Source organism: Balaenoptera borealis (genome assembly GCF_965194805.1).
Source record: "Balaenoptera borealis genome assembly, chromosome: 9".
NCBI lineage: Eukaryota > Metazoa > Chordata > Mammalia > Artiodactyla > Balaenopteridae > Balaenoptera > Balaenoptera borealis.
The window spans coordinates 59540913-59557196 of NC_138873.1; the positions used below are offsets into that span (position 1 = coordinate 59540913).

At 38.4% G+C, this 16284-nt stretch overlaps 2 long non-coding RNA genes across 4 annotated transcripts in view; one reads left to right on the forward strand and one right to left on the reverse strand.

Moving 5' to 3' along the window:
• The window catches only part of LOC309634820, a 66671-nt gene extending 50712 nt beyond the window's left edge, over positions 1-15959 (forward strand). Inside the window, exons 4-5 of one of the 3 annotated variants that reach the window (XR_014248442.1) lie at positions 1945-2020; positions 4068-15959. This is a non-coding gene — a long non-coding RNA (uncharacterized lncRNA). Of the gene's footprint in view, positions 1-1944 lie in introns of all 3 variants that reach the window. The other 2 variants (XR_014248443.1, XR_014248441.1) reach the window with 2 other exon arrangements.
• LOC309634829 overlaps positions 1-16284 on the reverse strand; it is a 346981-nt gene that overhangs the window by 171720 nt on the left and 158977 nt on the right. The gene's annotated exons all lie outside the window — the stretch shown is intronic.

A 16284-nucleotide genomic window follows, 5' to 3' on the forward strand; every position in this document is an offset into this window, starting at 1 on the left:
GTACTACAAAGCTACGGTAATCAAGACAGTATGGTACTGGCACAAAAACAGAAATATAGATCAAGGGAACAGGACAGAAAGCCCAAAGATAAATGCATGCACATATCGTCACCTTATTTTTGATAAAGGAGGCAAGAATATGCAATGGGTAAAAGACAGCCTCTTCAATAAGTGGTGTTGGGAAAACTGGGCAGCTACATGTAAAAGAATGAAATTAGAACACTCCCTAACACCATACACAAAAATAAACTGAAAATGGGTTCAAGACCTTAATGTAAGGTCAGACACTATAAAACCCTTAGAGGAAAACAGAGGCAGAACACTCTATGATGTAAATCACAGCAAGATCCTTTTTGACCCACCTCCTAGAGAAATGGAAATAAAAACAAAAATAAACAAATGGGACCTAATGAAACTTCAAAGCTTTTTCACAGCAAAGGAAACCATAAAGAAGACGAAAAGACAACCCTCAGAATGGGAGAAAATACTTGCAAGTGAAGCAACTGACAAAGCATTAATCTCCAAAATATACAAGCAGCTCATGCAGCTCAATATCAAAAAAACCAAACAACCCAATCCAAAAATGGGCAGAAGACCTAAATAGACATTTCTTCAAAGAAGATATATAGATTGGCAACAAACACATGAAAGGATGCTCAATATCACTAATCATTAGAGAAATGCAAATCAAAACTACAATGAGGTATCACCTCACACCAGTCAGAATGGCCATCATCAAAAAATCTACAAACAAGAAATTCTAGAGAGGGTGTGGAGAAAAGAGAACCCTCTTGCACTGTTGGTGGGAATGTAAATTGATACAGCCACTATGGAGATTCCTTAAAAAACTAAAAATAGAACTACCATATGACACAGCAATCCCACTACTGGGCATATACCCTGAGAAAACCATAATTCAAAAAGAGTCATGCACCACAATGTTCATTGCAGCTCTATTTACAATAGCCAGGACATGGAAGCAACCTAAGTGTCCATCAACAGATGAATGGATAAAGAAGATGTGGCACATATATACAATGGAATATTACTCAGCCATAAAAAGAAACAAAATTGAGTTATCTGTAGTGAGGTGGATGGACTTAGAGACTGTCCTACAGAGTGAAGTAAGTTCAGAAAGAGAAAGACAAATACCGTATGCTAACACATATATATGGAATCTAAAAAAAAAAAGGCTCTGAAGAACCAGGGGCAGGACAGGAATAAAGACGCAGATGTAGAGAATGGACTTGAGGACACGGGGAGGGGGAAGGGGAAGCTGGGACGAAGTGAGAGAGTGTCGTGGACATATATACACTACCAAATGTAAAATAGATAGCTAGTGGGAAGCAGCTGCATAGCACAGTGAGATTAGCTCGGTGCTTTGTGTCCATCTAGAGGGGTGGGATAGGGAGGGTGGGAGGGAGACGTAAGAGAGAGGAGATATGGGGATATATGTATATGTATAGCTGATTCATTTTGTTATACAGCAGAAACTAACACACCATTGTAAAGCAATTATACTCCAATAAAGATGTTAAAAAATAAATAAATAAAAATAAAAACAAAATTCTTCCCTCTTCTCAAAAAAAGAAGGCTATGTTATTGCTGCTGGAATAGAGCCCATGCAGTTTGTAATGAGGAAAAGATAAGGCTGGGGTCCCAGGATTAACTACAGACACAAAGTATTACAGTGTGCTATTTTGTGAGGAAATACATTTCACAGACTGCGTACAGAAGGCAAGTAAAATATAATGACCTTCCATTTGTTTTATGGTAATTGGACTTTTAGTTGATAAAGTAAGTACTGCTATTATACCATGAGCTGTGCTAGAAAGGAAAACTTTTCAGTTTACATTTCACCCATCATAACCTTGAATATTAAAATAAACTTACATGCTCCATTAACTAGAAAATAATTTCTCTCCATGCTTTGAATTTGCCTAGGGTGTGGTTCTCAGTGAGGACAAATTCAATGGCTATGCTTGAAGAATTCTAATTAAGAAACAAGGTAATTTCAAAGGTATGACATTTAATGCATTACTAGCATCTTTTAAATGCATGCTTTTATTCTATCCTTCAATTTCTTGAAACTCCATATTTTTTTTGAAGCTTAACTTTGTGATTTCTATATGAATTAAATCTTATTGGTCAACCTCTTACCCCATAGATGAAAATTATCATAGGCTGATAAAGAATATTTGGTTAGTGCCTAGTATGCTTAGAATAGTGTATCAATGAGGGTTAGTTGGATATCCATGTGCTAAGTGTCTTGGTGGTATTCAAAAGAATTATTGGACATATTTTTTCCCTCTAATGAGCAGTTGATGATATAAAATAGAAAATTGTAGAAAATAGATTTCCTTTTTAAATTAATGCTTCTTGTCAGGTTTCTTTTTTTCTTTAATCTCTAATCAGTTTTTATTTTAAAGCCCTTGACCAATTATATGATAGGAAAACACAAAATGGTTATAAAATCAAAAAGTCAGGTTACATAAGAGTTTTAAATAAGATGGGTAGACTGTAAGACAGCTAAATATAATTATACAAAACTAATTATGAGAAAATTTCCCATTATAGATAGAAAAATGAGGGAACCAAAATTCCAATAAATAACTCTGGTCAGAGTAAGAAAATAAGAAAAACATTTTAATAACAGGAGTTAAAATGACAATCATGTTTGTTGTTCTAGTGGGATAAATGCAATAATTTAATGGAAATGTCCAAAGAAAGGCTTTATAGGTTTTTAATTGAATTTAAAACAAAAACGTTCATATAATAGCTGTATACCTGATATTTTATGTAGCTGTTGAACTTGGCATGAAGTAATCATTTATCTTTTGGCTTTGACTTTAATTTTGAATGATGCTAATTTAATAGACACTTTTAAGAATTAAATACAATTTAATTTTTATTTTTTTTTAAAAAAGGGAACTTGTTTTTCTATAATTGTGAAGAGGAAAAAGAAAACAGATTTAAACAAATACCCAAAAAATGAAATGAAAATTTCTTTAAAAAATTTTTAAGTGTATAATAAAATACTTTATTATTGGATTGAAATTAGTATGTTTCAATCATAGAGAATGAGAAAGGCGGGGGGGGGGGGTGGAGAGAGAGAGAGGGAGAGACCTAAAAAGTTTTTAAAGAGTGACCAGTAGGTCACTTTAAAGGAAAGTGAGTTGCTGTGAGCAATGTAAATTCAATACCCAAGATCTTGTTCTTTAATCCATGTTTTTTATTTTTCTACTTTTCTATCTTTGTTTACTGATTTGTAAACTGACTTTTAATTTTATCATTTTTACAAATGTAGAATGGATACCTCAATAATTGCATCAAATGTAAAACATAAATAAATCACTGTGGTCAGGTAGCAGAGGAGAAGTCAGGTCAGACAGGACCCCCCAATGTTTGGGGTATCCAGAATCTTTGTCAGACCTCTCACTGCCACTTTTATGGCCCACAGACCACTGCATTCGTATGGTAGAACTGAAAGCTAATTTGTAGTTCTACTCAACACTGCATTGTATTGGAGTGAGAGAATTAAGCCAATCAGGAAATGCATGGTGATTTGGGTCATCTTCATAACTATGACTCCATTTTCCCCTTCTTTTTTAACTAGGATAACAAATGGTTTTTGTTGGGATATCACTCTGAGCATGTAAGCGTTCAAGAAAGGCTTATAGATAGCAGAGACCAAAGGTGATAGTTCTTGGCTGAAATGAGTTCTGTGTTCAAAATATGAAGCTTAAAATTCATTAAAAACTCTCTTTTTGATGGTTTCTGCACACCCAAATCAAGTTATTTGTTTTATTAATTTCCTTGGATATAGTTGCATGGAATTATCTTGACTGGTATATTCCTCGTAAGTCAGGATAAAACTAAAAAACTGGGACAAGAGTTTTTGTCTGATATTAAGTGAAAATTTCATTTAATAAGAACCACTTCAGAACATATATATAGCTAGTAATGAGTGTATTAACTACAAATAGTCTTTGATTTTTCAAAACCTATTAACCTCATCAGCAATCATTTACTCTTTTTTTCTCTCCTTTCCCTAACATAATTTTCAGCTCAGTTGCTTCCCTGTTGACCTTTCCACATCTTCTGGAACTCCACTGAGTAGATTTCCCAGGAGCCAGGAAATCCAAGACAACGCTGACTCAGTGTACCTGCCATCTCTCCTCTGGCATGGTCCATCTCTGTTTGCTCAGGCTGCAGATTTCTTTCCTTCCCCTCTTCTTCATTCATTCAAGAACTATTTATTGACTATGTGTTGGATTGTGCTCAATGCTGAAGAAACAACAGTGAACAACATAGGCTTGGTCACTGCCCCCCAGAGCCTACAGTCTCCGTAGAGGCAACAAAACAAGCAATTACAATGCAATATAGGGGGTGCCATAAGGAATCAATATAGGAGGGGAACACAGCCCAAAGGGCTGGGAGACTTCCTGGAGGAAATGACATAAGCAGACACCTAAAGGATGAAAGGGAATTGGCTAGTGACGAGGTGGAATAAGTTCCCTGCAGACGGTACAGCGTATGTCAAGGCCCATATGCAAAAGAATGTGAAGGAAATTCAGTATGTCTGGAATACAGGACACTTGTGAGGGAGTGGTGGTGGTGGCGGTGACATTGAAGCTAGACAGGTGGGCAGGGTCAAAAAGTCATTCAGGGCCTTATAAACCTTGCTAAGTTAAGATTTCATCCTTGGAAAAATGGGGAGCCATTCCAGGAACTTCTATTTGAAGCACATGTATGTTTTCTATACTCACCTTATTATCATGGGTAAAGAAAGAGAAGGACATTTAATTCCTTTCCTTGACAAATACCATATTGTCCTCTTCATCTCATTATGCTTCTGTGAGTTTGTGAGTGTGTGCTGGTAGAAAAGAATTTCCCATCTGGAAAATTGGAGTTCTCTCTGCGCCAAAATAGTCTTCCAAAGGCTTCTCTGTCATCTTGAGTCTTCCAACTCTCTTTTCTAAAGAATGTCTTCATTTACTAAAAAAAAAAATATTTTTAAGCACCTAGCATGACCATTCATTGTGCTAAGTATAGGAGATGTAACACTGGGCAAAAACAGAGATGTTACCTGCTGTTGCGATTTACATCTCTGTTAGAGTTTCCAAAAGAAAACCCTAAATAAGTAAATAATCAGTATTTCTCCAGTGATAGTGGAATAAAAGTTTAGAAGTACAGAGCAACTTTTTTTCCCCAAGAACACTTCAGAGAATACAGATCTGGATTGAAATGAATTATTGGCTCATGTTTGAGCCCTGTTGACATGATGACAAATAAATATTTAGGCAAGTTATAAACTGATGTGTGAAGGCCACAGCAGTATCTTAACTTCCCCATCTCCCCTTCCGGCTTCACTCAGAAATGTTTTGTGAAAATGTTTCAAACTGCTGTAGTATACTGTCACATTAAAGGCAGGTTTCCAGGAAAAAAAAAAAAAAAAAGTGGCAGCAGCTTCCCTGCCACCGCAGAGATTAATGTTTTTCAGTTATTTATATCCCATAGCATGTGACTTTATGGCATGCCTGAAGGTGTTACAGCAGGAAAGACGAGTAAAACAAGTGAGAGGGGATTGAAACACATGACTAGAAAAAGAGGAGACATGCAGGGGGGAGGAAATAAAATGTATGCAGTTTTTCATAGGATTCAATGAGGAGGCATATTAATTAACTCAACCTCACTGGCTAAATTCACATCCCATAGGTGATGTGCCTTAAGGACTGATATAATGGGAGGCTGACTCTTTCTAAGCTTACAATAATTAGTCAGTGAGTGTTTATGGACTACCTTTGTACTACATGGCACAGAGAGATACAAAAGAACAGAAATCCAATGAGGACATGAGAGAATTTCGTTTTCTTGTAACTCCATGCCACTTGTTCCAGCTCTGGTTGAGAGGAGTTACGGATCCCTGCGTTGGGGGCACTGGTACCTTGGAAGATGCTCAGGGTCAGGTCCCCTTCCCGACGGTTTCCCTGGTGCAATTCTGGGACCTCCTCACACTGGCCAAAGTTTGAGAGAGTTGAGAAGGTCATTTTTGCAGATGCTATGATATGGGACCTCTTGGGATCGGGTTTCCTTCCCCTGGTGGCTCACCTGGCCAAACAGAAGTACTGGGGAAATTTATTTTTATTGAATTGAAAATGCATTTGGGCAATGTTCCCAAACCTGGCTGTCCATCAGAATCCCTGTGGGGACCTTTTAAAAATATGCATTCCTGGCCTAGTACCAGACCTTCTGAGTGACTCAGAGCCTTCAAAGTACCAGAATCCCACATTTTCAAAAGCGTTAGTGTGAGTCCTGTGCAACCTGTCTTTGCATGTGCTGGGGGAAAACTAAATAGTAACTCATACTACAGCTATGTTGTTTAACTCTAAACAGTTTCCCTTTGGAATTTTGATTCAATTCAACAATGATAATGTAAATATCTACCAAGTGTTCTTTGGGAGTCACTAATAAACATGACTGGAATTTATTTCTCTTAATACAGATTAACAATATAGTCATTAAGCTTTTGAGCCCTTCACAACTATTGTCTTATTTGATGGTTACTACAGACAGCCTTAGGAGGTAGATACTATTATTATCCCATTTTACAGATGGAGACATTGAGGGTTAGGCAGCTTAAATATCTTGACCAGGTCATGTCAGGATTTGAATCCCAAGTCGGCATAACTCAAGAGGCTGAGCTTCTAACGGCTCAGCCTACTGAATCTTTTTCTGTGCATTTAATAGAGATGAGGCTTAGAAGGAAATACTGTTCAATACTGTGTATTGTTTAAACAACTGGAAGAAACGATTAGCTTGCTGGGTAAAATGTTTTCAGTGGACAACTTGCCTAAAGATTTTTTTTAAGTTAAATTAGTCAGTGAGCAATGTGTCAGCTCCATTCAAAGGTAGGGATCCAAATTTAAAATATTGCTGAACTAAATATTCATGAGTGTGAGTAGACAGTTATTTACATAGGTAGATGTGAACATAGCCCAAAATAGATGTCTATGATATTTTTTTCTCAATCAAACTTTTCCTAGAATTCCTACTTTGATATGTTTTAAGTGATCTATATTTACATCAATGCTGAGGTGATTATGCAATTCAAGGCTGGCAGAGTTTGATATCTTCCAAATTTGCATGTGTCCAATGAAAGCAAATAACAAAATGACCTTGATGCAAATGATATGTTTTATAGAATTATGGGGAAAAAATGTATGTGATCGCAGAAGAGTTTCCCTTGATTACTTGATTGTGCTTTTTGAAATTGTCTATTTTCAGTACATAACTGTATAAAATAAGTGTTTTCATATAAGATGGTGTTGTTTGCTAACAATTCTGGTTTTGGCCAGAAAAGAGGGTGTTAAAGATAAGACAGCATTTACAAAAAACCTGCTAGAAACCAAGAATTTATGTCATGATCTGGGAATCTCCTTAACTTGCTTTCACCGCTTTGATCACAGGGTGACTCTGAGCAAGTTACCTAACCTCTTTGTACTTCCGCTCCCTTATCAGTAAACTAGGGTTGACGGTAATACCCTCTTCCTAGGGTGATTGAAGGATGAAAGGAAATAATAAATATAAAGCAGTTGCAAGACTACTTGGCACATAGTGAGCCCCCAATACTATTGGCTTTTGTTATTAATTCAATTCAGCAAATATTTACTGAATGCCAGGTGTAACAATAGCTGACCATTTTGTGGGTTACAACTGTGTTCAGTAAGTGTTTGTTGAATGAATCATTGACATGTCAAACAGATGAAGCAGAATCAGGATACTGAAAGATAAGGCTTCTGGCCAGCATTAGAAGAGCAACACCAATCTACTCCCTCCTAGATGAGAGTCTACCTGATTCCCCAGTGAGGAAAGACCATGAATATACCTGTAAACAATTGTTGAATCATCTGGTGTTGATGGAGAAGAAACATAATCTTTTTCCCTCTCCAAACCACGGCCTTTAAGTCTTGGATTGGCCAAAAATTTCGTTTTGGTTTTTCCATAAGACGCTATGGAAAAAGCCGAACAAACTTTTTGGCCAACCCAATGTATTCTGCCAAATCCTCCTTTTTCATCATTCCATAACGACATCTTCAACAGTGGCTTTCAGCTGAATAGAGTCCATTCTCACTGAAATCTTTAGTTTCATATCCAAGTTAGTGTTCATCCATTCTTCCCTCCCAGCACCGGCCTTTGATAGAGGGGCTTGGCTTCTTCTCCCACTGGGTTTCCTTCTCCTCCCATAGATTGGCACAGAAAGGGGGACAGTGGAAACGGACAAGCATCTCTTATTTACCATGGTCTTCTCACTGCTGTCTCTGCTTCCTTGGCCAAGAATGACTGACCATGAGGTTCTCTGGGTGGCAGGTATCCACATGACCTCTCTCTCATGGGATGAAGTTGTTCCAGGTCTCCTACATGAGGGTTCTTGCTCTTTGGGGAGGCCCTGGAGGGATGCCACACTGCCCCGCTGCACAGTACACTGCCTGGCGGTCCTCTGGGCTCCATCTCTTCCACCCCCTCCACCTTCATCTCTAGGAATAGGTCCCACTACCTCCTGTTGCTGGTGTCCTCTCACTCTGGACTTCAGCCCAGCTGACCTGCTGCTGCATCTGCTTGATCCGAGGGGAACGCAGCCATCCTTGCCTCCCCAAAAGGTGGGAGTCAGCCCACTTGTCTCTGGTCCTCTCTCCACTCTGCCATCCCTGTCTTTTCTTTCTACTTAAAAAGGAGTCCAGAGTAGTAGGCTGCATAGTACATGTTCAACCAGTCTCTACAAGTAATTCTCTGAAAGCCCTCCTCCTAACTGGGCAGAGGAGTTGAGGGCTGGCAGGGAGGAGGAAAGAGAGAGAAGACCCCCAGGGTGCTCCACACTCAGTCGATGACTTTTGACTCCAGTGATCCCTTTGAATCCCCCATCCCTGTAATAGTGAAACCTATCTGGCCAACTCTTTTTTTCTTTTTTGTATGAATTAAAAAAAAAATTTATTGAAGTATAGTTGATTTATAATGTTGGTTTGGCCAACTCTTAATAAGCTCTAAAGAGGTGTTTGTTTCTGTTTTTCTGCTGTCTTTATAATATAGGGTAATTGATTCCTCTTCAGTGTCAGTATTGGGTCCTAGATGCCAGTTCCAGAGGGATAAAAAAAATTTTTCTAATCAATATCTTGTGGTATCCTACACATTTCTCCCCATTTGCTATTTACAGATATATGCCACCAGCTGACACTGGGGTTGGGGGCATTTCCTCAAACCCCACCTTCTGGAACACAGGCCTCCTCACTAGTTCTGTAAGTCATTCATCACATACTTTTATATATTCTTTCTGCTCATATTTTTATGTGCTTACAGGTACCCAGTGTCCTTTGGGGGGCAATGAATGAAACTGATGAATTGGCTGCCTCCATGGAGCTTGCACTCTGGAGATGGAACAAACGTTCCATATGTAGCTGGATTATTACAGATAAGAACCTGAAAGGAGTTAGCTCTCACTGAATGCCTTGGGCGGTTCCAGATTCTGGTTCTTTTATAATGAGACTTCTCCTTCCCTCTCTCTCTGTCTCTCCCTCTCTCTGTCTCTCCCTCTCTCTCTGTCTGTCTCTCCCTCCTTCTCTCTCTCTCTCTCTCCCCCCTCTCTTTCTCTCTCTCTCTCCCTCTCTCTCTTTCTCTCTCTCTCTCTCCCCCACTGATTAATCCTTAGTCAGTCTGAGCTATAATCCTTTGGTCATCTACAAGACACTTCTTCCTAAAACTGCCCTCTGCCTCTTGACCCACTGTAAGGAGTTTAATTTTCATCTCTTATAACCTGAGACTAGAACAATCAGGCTCCTCCTGGATGAGCCATACCCTTTCCCCATCTTTCACAAAGGATGTCTCCTGCCTCTTTGCTCCCATAGCCCTTATCTGCGCCTCCATTACAGCACTTCCACACTTGAGGGCAGAGACTAGGTCATTCCCCTTTGTAACTCTCTCCCCCTCACACACACCCCCCCCCCCACCTCCACCTCCAGCTCCATCACTGCCCGTGCCACAGCTTCCAACACTGCCATCTTTGTGCCTTGTACAAAGTAGAAATTCAACAGAAATTGTTTGAGTTGAATTGTTTATCCATCAGCAATTAACCTTTCACAATGCCGGTGCAGTCTTTTAATAACTCTGCCTGGTCAGGCAATTGAAGAGCTCCTCCACTTCCAAGCTGGCAACAAGGACAATTCATCACAGATAATTCTACAGGAAGTAACTGACCCTCGTGGCCCAGCTGTCCGTTAGCCGTGGCTATTGTAAGAATAACCAGAGGCCTTCAAATTCCATGTCCTCCCATGATCCATGAACTCCCAGAAAGATAGATACATAAAGGACAAGTCTGTTTCAAAAAGCTTTGCAGTGTTAGCCAGCCTTTAAAACCTTATTTATTGTGTTCATAATACGTCAATTTAGGACTCATGTTTGGTCAACTCTGCTGAAAAATGTTAGAACTGCTATCTGAGCTTCCTTTGTTGGTTTGAATTTTCCATAAAAGAATTTCTCCTATAATGAAAATAACCAAGAGGGCTTTCATTCATGAAAATATTTGAGGCATTCGAAAGCCTAGTACATGTAGGAGTACTTTTGTACTGGTCTTTTTGAGGAAAATTTCTTTTAACTCTTTTTTAACTGTATCAAAAATGTTATGACAGATCTCTCAGCAACTGCCTCTTTGCAAACGAACATAAAATAGACACTAATTTTTAAAAAAGATATTTTCATTGGGAGTGGACAAGAGTGGAGGGTAGATCAAGGTTGGTGTCAGTCAAAGAAAATAAAAATCAAAATGCTTCCTAGGGTAATGACCTGACAAAAAAACAACAATGAGTTTTCCAAGGCCAGTTTAGGGCAAATTTTCTATGGTAATTGCTGATTAAACAAAAGAATAAATAGAGACTTTACATGTCATTTATTCTCCACCTGACTTGGAGAAATTGTGAATCCTACTTTCCCTAATTTTATCCCTTGCTAACTTTGAAACTCAGCTAAGGACTTGGTCATTGAGTTAGAGCATTAGAAAAACAATTCCTTGAACATTAAACCACTCAAAAATTTCTAGAAATATGGTCTTTCAGGAGATCTCGGAAGAAAAAAAGTAAAATTTATCGTAACAGAGGAGAATGTAAAGGAGGATTACATTGGGGATAGTAATGAATAGGATTATAGGTATTGATTTAAAGTGGTTTAGAATAGAATTAGACTTTATTTGCTTCTCTTTGAAACAGGAAACTAGTAGATGATTCCCCCATTAATTCATTCAATCATCTAACAAATATTTATTTTGCATCTACTATGTGCCATAATGAAGAATAAGAGTGGATAATGAAGACTCATAGGAGAAAACACCCATGTAATACAATTAAAATTACTTATTTTGAAGATCCTAATATCATATTAGCAGCATATCATTTACTTTGAAGCATTTCATAATCCTCTGTCTTAAGGATTCCTAGAAGATTTTTAAGACTAATTCAGACTTAAATTCCAGCTTCCATAAAATCTATAAAATTCCACATTTCTGGAGTTTTCTGAGAATTATGAATAGCTAAGCAGTGAAGTTGTGCAAATGATGTTGGAAACAGCAGGACTGGTGATTACATTAAGTGTATTCTACCTGTGGTAAAGTGTATGTCATAAAACAGTGTCTAACATATTGAAAAATTAATATTTTAATAATAAAATATTTACTAGTAATAATATATCAATATGATAAGAGGGATAGTCTTTCGTATCCCTAAAGAATAAGCCCAAAATAAACAAAATTCATTAGTTTAGTAACTAAGAATACACATTAAAACAGGAAGGAGAGAACTGTTTGCCTTCAAATCAACAAATGCCATTTTACAATGATAGTGACTATTTTTGGTGGGAGTTCTTGAAAATAAGCATCCTCAAATAACTATCAATAGGAGGGTAAATTGATACAGTCTTTCTGGAAGATATTTTAATACATATATCAAGAACTTTAAAAATATTCATTCTTTCTGATCAATTCTGTGTTGAGGAATGAGAGCTATACAAAAAGGTAAATCCAAGGATATTCATTACTGCATTACTTATAATAATAAAAAATTGAAAACCATCAAAATGTGCAACAATAGGAGATTGTTAAAAATTTAGGTTGCATCTATGTTTTGTCATATTTTAAAGCCATTAAAATCACATTGTAGAATAGTTAATGCATGGAGAAATGTTCATCATATACTAAGTGAAAAAAACACAAATGATATAGCAGGGTATGATACACCTGTTATTAGTCTGTTCAGGCTCTCAAAACGGAATACCAGAGACTGGGTGGCTTAAACAACAGGAATTTATTTCCCACAGTTCTGGATGCTGAGAAGACCAAGATCAAGGTACTAGCCAATTTAGTTCCTGGTGAGAAGTTTCTTCCTGGCTTGTGGAAGGCAATTGCCTTCTCTCTGTGTCCTTACATGGGAGAGAGAGAGAGAGAGAGACAGAGAGACAGAGAGAAAGAAAGAGAGAAGAAACTCTCTGGTGCCTCTTCTTATAAGAGTATTAATCCTATTGGATCAGGGCACCATCCTTGACATCATTTAACCTTATGACATCGTTTAACCTTAATTACCTCCTGAAGGCCCTGTTTCCAAACACGGTCACATTGAGAGTTAAGGCTTCACCATATGAATGGGAGGATGTTGAGAGTGCGGGCAAACAACCAATTCATAGCAACATGTCTATTTACAAATACACATCGTGTATTATAGATATATGGAAAGAGGCCTGAAGGACATACGTCAAAATGTTAACAATGTTTGCGTTTAGGTAGTAGGATTGGAAGTAATTTACATTTTTTTCTTTCTTTGTGAGTTCCTGTCACTTCAGAATGTTCTATTAAGAAAGTGTATTACCTTTGCAATTAGAAAAACACTGTATAAATAGTATATGTATTTTTAATCTCATTGCCATTGCGCCGATCTTCAACGATCTGACCATGTGCAGCGCAAAGGCAGGTCCTGGAATCGCTTTGGGCAAGGTACGCACGGCGCAGTAGGGAACAGAGACTTACTTGCTGAACTTCCCAGGGAACCCATAAGAGATAATACAAAGACAAAGCTTTCATGGGATTTCAAGAAACAGCTACTTCTCCAGGAGAGCCTTATTATAAATGGGATTTTCGAAGAATATGAAAGCCAAATAAGAATAACTAACGCTAGAAGGGCACTTTTAACTTTTCCAAAGCACTCTCACGTTTATTAATTCAATTGATCCTCATAACAACTATGCAGGCAGGACAGCTATTAGTATTCCGATTTTAACAATGAAGACAGAAAGGTAGAGAGCGATTAAGAGGCGAACCCAAATCACACAATCCGCGGAGCAGGGCCGCACTTGGGTGCCAGGCCTCTGGCTGTGGGTCCAGAGCTCCTTCTCCTGCCCTTGAGCCCTCACTCACAGGACTCTTTCCACAGCAGAGCCTCGTGGAAACTCTAGGATCTTTTCAGCTCTTATTAAAAAAAAAAAAAAAGAAAAAACCCTAGCTTTCTTGTGAAAAGAATGACGCCAAGTAAGAAATAGTACAATTCAAATGGCAAAATACAGCCTGCTTTCACCCAGACCGGCGGCTTTGCACCTACAGCGTGTTACATGATTGTTTCTGGGCTTTAGAAGGTGTCACTTTTTCCACTGATTATATACTGTTGCTCATTTTCTCTGAGACCTGGATAGGTAACAACTCTTAAGAAGTTAAGTGTAGCGAATGCTCCCCTGGTGAAGTGCTTAGGGACAATGCGCATTTAATTCTAGGTTGAGTGACTGAATGTGCAGTACAAGATTACACGGTCCTAACCTCTATCTTAATTAGGAAAGGATTTCCTATATAAGGACATTATTTTGTATACTAGACGACTTCACAGTTCTACCAAATGCAGTGTAAGAATATGATTTAATCATTTTTTTGCTTTAAACACTCAAACATGGCAGTTTGGGAGATAGTTTACAACTCTGTTTTTAATGAACTGATTTAACTATAGATATTATAACTGCAAATAAAACACATTTACAAAAAGCTGTTGTCTTTAGAATTGTAAATCTGGCAAGGTTTTTAGCAGTAGAGTCTTAGATAAATAAAAAGTTGCAGCTTTTTAAACTGCGGGTGTTAATTGGGCTTTTCTTATCATCCGGGAGGAGTTAAAAGCAGATGTTGATCTGAAACAATCACTTATCATGGCTAGTGGTCCTGAGAGATGGCATTTTCTTTGATGCCCTTATTTGTTCTGATTTATTATCAACCGGATTTACCTGCTGGTCACATACTTATTCTGGCTTGGATATATCAACCAACAATAAGTAATTCAGGAGACAGCTATTACTAGAGAGGAAGAAGACAAACAAGAATGTCACAAATGTGTTTTGTCAGTGGACTCTAGCCATGTCAAGGTGAGATAAACTAATCGTTTCACCTTGACGTGCTAAATTAAGTAGTGTGAAGAAATCAGAAGACAATGGTGAATAAAATGAGCTGAGTGAATAACTTGCTATTTCCTTGCATAAATACATTTTTTGTGATGATTAAAGCTTAGTGAATAAGTTCAGGGGTGGGGACAGATGAGGCAATTATTCCACACAACAGGAGAAAGCATCTGTAATTACTTCATGATAACTATTTAGAGTCAAACTGGGGAAGTTATCAGAGGTTTGTGGTTGAATATTTATCTAGTAAGCCAGGAAAGGCAGAATTTGTCATTCTGGCTCAGAAAACGTGGGTTCAAATCCATCCCTTTCAAAATGACAAAGAAATAGAAACATGGTCATTGAAGAGAAGTTCAAGTATAAAAAGGATGAATGCAAATACTGGAGGCTGTAGGGTTTGCGGCAAGTCGCTGAGCAATGAATGAATAAGAAAGCTTGCTCCCCTCTTCATCTCTTTCTTGACTTCACTCTTTCTCCCTCACTCAGTTCTTTCCACTTTAAGAACAACATTTATTGGGCATTATTCTAAGTTCAGGTCCTGTGCCCATAGGCACCGAGGCTACCATGGAAGCATTTCTGCTCTCAGGGAACTTCAAGGAAGGGAGCTAGTTCCATTAGGTGAATTCTTACTTTAGTTAAGTGCTGCCCAATCAGAAGACTTTCCACATCAGACTGGATATGAAAAGCAATCTCAACGCAGTTAATAAAGGCTAAACAGGAAAAACACACATTGTTAGGTAAAGTGTTAATGAGTGACAACTCCCTTCTGGGATTGTCCGGTTTGCCTCTCCCTCAAATGCACGTGCACATGTGTGTGCATGTCCATTCATATGGGGAGCCCAAGTGTGTAAATGTGAACATGTGTGTGGGCACAGGTGCATGCATACCTGTACATGTGTGTCTCTACTAGACCAGCAGTCAGCACAGCACGGGATTTTGCAAATCTGAGGGCCTAAGTCCGAGACCTTAACAATCCTACTTTTACTCAACTATTCTATTTCACAAGTTGGTGACTTCCCATTTGTAACATAATACATTTTTCCATTAAAATTGAGTAAAGTAAGGTCAAATGCCAAACCTATTAGCCCTTGGCTGCTACTTGCAAGAGTTTGAACTCAGGTTTCCTCCTTAGTGTCATGTGATATGTCATGACACTCTACAGAACCCAAAAGAGGGGTATGGACCAGGGCTGCACAGATGGAAGTCTTCCTGGAGGAGGTGTTGTCTAAGCCAAGAACTGAAGGATGAATAGGAGTTAGGCAGGCAAAAGACAGAGGGGAGGAAATGCATTTCAGGCAGAGGGCTTGGCAAGGGCTATTTTAGAGGTTAAAGAAAGTTATACATTCAAGGAACTTGTATTCATTTGCTAGGGCTGCCGTAACAAAACATGACAGACTGAGTAGCTTAAAACAGAAATTTATTTTCTCACAGTTCTGGAGGCTGGAATTTCAAGATCAAGGTGCTGGCAATGTTGGCTTCCTCTAAGGCCTCTCTCTTTGACTTGCAGACGGCGACCCTCCTGCTGCCTCTTCAAGTGGTCTTTTCTCCGTGTGGGAGCATCTCTGGTGTCTCTTTTTGTGTCCAAACCTTCTCTTCTGGTAAGGACACTAGTCAGATTGGATTAGGACCACGCTAACAGCCTCATTTTAACAGAATCACCTTTTTAAAGGCCCTATCTCCAAATACAATCACATTCTGAGATACTGGGAGTTATGGCTTCAACATATGAATTTTGAGGGGGACACAATTCAGCCTATAACAGAGCTTAAAGCAAAAGTTAATGCCATTTGAGCATTTATTAAAGAGGAAATACTTGCCTGAATT